The sequence below is a fragment of the Arachis hypogaea genome, chromosome 11 (genome assembly GCF_003086295.3).
Source record: "Arachis hypogaea cultivar Tifrunner chromosome 11, arahy.Tifrunner.gnm2.J5K5, whole genome shotgun sequence".
In the NCBI taxonomy this organism is placed as follows: domain Eukaryota; kingdom Viridiplantae; phylum Streptophyta; class Magnoliopsida; order Fabales; family Fabaceae; genus Arachis; species Arachis hypogaea.
In genome coordinates, this window is record NC_092046.1 from 128,087,029 (window position 1) to 128,091,188 (window position 4,160).

The window sequence follows — 4,160 nt, forward strand, 5'->3', positions numbered from 1 at the left end:
AATTTAAATGTTAAATAAATTATATTAAGTGTAATTGTGAAAATTCAATTTTTAAGGTTTCATATCAACTAGATAATTAGTTATGATTTTTCAAAGTTGAACTCTAAAATATGATTTTCTGCATAATTTTAAACGAAGTCAGAAACTTTGAAAAGCTATAACTACTTATGTAATTATCGGAATTGTATGAGACCAAACCTGGGTTAAACTTGGGGATATAAGGAACTAAACTGGTAAATTTGAGACTTTTTCATTAAGTTTATGATTTATGGTGAATTTTTGAATTGGAGATGTCAAATCTGGTTTTAGACTTCAGCAGAAAATTACCTAACTTCCAAGCTACGTAACTCCTTCATTAAAAATGGTATAACCCTGGAACTAATTGAGAAAGAAATTTGAATAAGTTATGTTTAACCACATAAATTTTGAAGGTGGTTGGATTTAATTTGGATTTTATATGAAATTTTGAATGTTGTACGCTGCTGCTGTCTTCTGGATTTAAAACACTGCAGAGCAGTCACGGTTTTGCTTATATTCTTGAAGCTAGAGTCAGCAAAAAATTATGATTTTTGGTTTAATAGAAAGCTTAATCCAAGACGGTCGCATGGATATAAAGTTTGCATGATTCCGAATTCATTTGATATTTTAAAAACAAAATGGAAATCAGGCTGCCAAGTTGTGTTGGCAATTATTTTGGATATGGAATTTAAGGAATAGAGTTTCTATACTATTATCAAATATTTTTGAGAATATATATTGTTGTGGCAACTGCTGAAAGAGACTGATAAAATGTTGAGAAAGAAGGAACCCGTAAGGGTGGCTAAGTCCTATTTTTAAAGGAGATTATGTCCAAATTTTTATAAAAATATAAGGACTTAATCAAAATCAATATTTAAGGCTTATTTAATGATAATAACTTCAATGATTCTTTTAAGAAAAGATTATTTGGTATACGAGATTGTTAGCAAGGGCGTGGGTCTTGTCCCGCTTGCGTACTTGCAATTATGAAAGAAAAAGGAAAGAGTAAAGTACTTATTGTATGATTATCTGTTGCTTGAGGCAACCCAAGAGATATTTGTTTATTTGTTTGTTACTTGAAGCAACCCAAGAGATGTTTGTTTGTTGCTTGAGGCAACTCAAGAGATATTGTTTGCTTATTTGTTGCTTAATGCAACCCAAGAGATAATATTTATTTATCTGTTGCTTAAAGCAACCCAAGAGATTGTATTTTGCTGGAAGGGATGTGACAGTTGCTGCTCCGTGTTCTCGGTTAATCGTAAGTCCGGTAAGCTGTCCCTTGTTTCGAACTCTGTTAGTCACTATTTTGTTATATGTTACTAAGATTCCTGCGACGTGAATACCTTAGGATCGAGTTTCGGTTATTGTATGTTACAATTCAAGCTGTTTCGGTTGTTGCGGAAGTGGATAAAGCTGAGGTTACGGTTGTTGCTGTCGCTGGCCGAGGAAAAAGGGGTTTTTGACGCGTTTTGGTTTTGCGAGTTTCGACTTTGAGGTAGGGGCGTTTTTATTAAAACTCATTTTTTTAGGAGTTGTTATAAATTGATATTTAGGCGAGTAAATATTTTTGGTGATTATAGGGTCTTATGAGTTGAGCTGAACTGCTTTGAATAAATGTGATTGCTTACTTGCCTGTGGCTAGTTCTGAATATTTATTTGATATTGAAGTAGTGAATGAAGGATTGATTTAAAATTCTGATTCGAATGTTTATCAAGTATAATTTGAGAATTGGAAAGTGATTGGATGTTAGATTTAGTTTGATTTCGGAAAATGATTTGAGATTTGTGAATGACTTGGGTTTGAAAATGTTGGAAAGTGTTTGAGAATATGTTAGTTGACTTTGTTGGAAATGAATTGGAATTTGGAAATGGTTATAATATTGGAGATGAGCTTGATTTGTAGAAAAATGAATTTAAATTGAAAATAGTTTGAGATATTGAAATTGTTCAGATTTTGAAATTGAGTTGAAAGGAGTTTGAGAAATGATTTTGTTGGGACCCGGAAAGGCTAGATTGCTGATGCATATGAGCATTGTAGTGCTTTCCGGTTGTGTGCTTTGCCAATGATAATTGGCGCTTCGATGAGATTATATTTCTAAAGCCAGTCTATTCTCTTCATCTTTAATATCCTAGGTTTCAATGCATCTTTTTAGGCTATTTTTATTTTCTCTTTTCTGTTTTCCAGAGTTGCTTTTTCTGAAACATCTGACCTCACTTTGATTTAAATTTAGTCAAGTAGCAGATTCCCTTGTTCTCAAATGTGAATCCTTATGGCTAGTTCTCAGTGAAAATTTCTGTGTTTTCAATTTTTCAGTGCAGCAATAAACAACTTGTTTGGTATGCTTGTAGGATGGTTATTTATTGGGACTGTCCGTGAATTTAGGGTTTTTTGAACTAACCTAGGGATTAGTATTTCTTGTTTCTTCTGAAATTGGTAATAGCAAGGTTTTACACTAAACAAAAGGGTGAATATAATGAATTGTAACAGTGATGAATTTAAGCACTAAGAGTAAATTTTTGCATGAAAATTTCTCATTCCAATTTTACCAAAGAAATATATATGGGGACTACTAAATCATTTTGATTTCACTCAATAAAAACACATCACTTTATAAATGTCATGTAGATGATATGATATCACTATTTTTTGTCTTAATGATAGATTAGGAATTTTAATTTTATTTATTTTTCAAAGGTCATGCATCAACTTTATTTATGTGATTAGTGTGTAAAAATCTTAAATTTTTTTGTATCTATTTTCTTTGATTTTTCAAATAGCTCTGTGTTTTCCAAGATATTTTATAATTATTGATATGTAAAATCTTCAATTGCTAAATTGTAAATATTTTCCAGAACATGCTTGATTATGTCTCATTTTAAGACAGGAAGTTTAAAATAAAAATTATTTTATATTTTATATTAATTTAGGATTAAGATTTGTTAATTGATTATTTTGTTTACCTACTCTTGAATGTTCTTTACGAGGAATTTTTTGTTTTATTTTGTATACAGGATAATTTTTTTGGACTCGTAAAGACAAAAGGAGTTGACTAGTTGTTGTGGCACCCTGTATAAGATGGGATGTGTCTTATAATGAGTTTGGTTATCTAAATGTATTATTTTGATGTGTTCTTTACTTTTTGATAAGAGACTTTATCCGATATTATATGTAATGGATAAATTACACTCTATTTTGATTAGTGTTGTAATGAATATCTATTTTTTAATGAAACTTTTATGATTTGGATTTATCAAATTTTTTATTTTTAGATTTATTTTGTGATTATCATCATTTTGGGATGTGATTATGATTTAAAAAAAATTAAATCTCATAACATAAAACAGGCTATGGTCACGGTCAAGGTGGGATGACCATAGAGGCTATGGTCACGGCAAAAAACCGTGACCATAGATAAGGCTATGGTCACGGTTTAAGGAAGGGGTGACCATAGGGGCTATGGTCACAGTTTTGGTGAGGGGTGACCATAGAGGCTATGGTCACGGCCAAAACCGTGACCATAGATAAGGCTATGGTCACGGTTTAATGAGGGGTGGCCATAGGGGCTATGGTCACGGCTAAAATCGTGACCATAGCTAAGGCTATGGCCACGGTTTTTGGTGGGGTGACCATAGAGGCTTTGGTCACGGCCAAAACTGTGACCATAGATAAGGCTATGGTCACGGTTTTGGGAAGGGGTGACCATAGCCGTGACCATAGATAAGGCTATGGTCACGGTTTTATCGCGTGACCATAGATTAACCTATGGTCACGGTAAAAAAACGTGGCCTAAAGTGCCAGAATTTGAACATTACAACCGTGACCACAGAAACCGTGACCATAGATAAAAAAACCGTGACCATAGGTCTATGGCCACGAGAGAATAGGCCACGGCGGAAAAATCGTGACCATAGGTCAAAAATCGTGACCATAGACCTATGGTCACCCTTTTCACTAGCTATGGTCACAGTTTTTCACCGTGACCATAGACCTTTTTTTTGTAGTGAGCTGGTATACATGGTGAATGTGCATGCAGTAATTTCGTCACTCTGTTGGATCACATACATGATAGCATAGTCGAAAGTGTATCGATAGTATAAGAAAGCATACACATAAGTCATTTTAAGTTTAAAAATGTAGATAA

At 33.1% G+C, this 4,160-nt stretch overlaps 1 long non-coding RNA gene across 2 annotated transcripts; it reads left to right on the plus strand.

The window, feature by feature from the left end:
• Nucleotides 1–867: 867 nt before the first annotated feature.
• On the plus strand, nucleotides 868–3,267 carry LOC112724051 (uncharacterized). 2 transcript variants are annotated; one of them, XR_011867091.1, is made up of 3 exons: nucleotides 868–1,285; nucleotides 1,367–1,513; nucleotides 3,031–3,267. It is a non-coding gene; the product is annotated as an uncharacterized lncRNA (long non-coding RNA). The 2 variants fall into 2 exon arrangements; XR_003163282.2 differs by having other exon boundaries at nucleotides 868–1,513.
• Nucleotides 3,268–4,160: the final 893 nt, after the last annotated feature.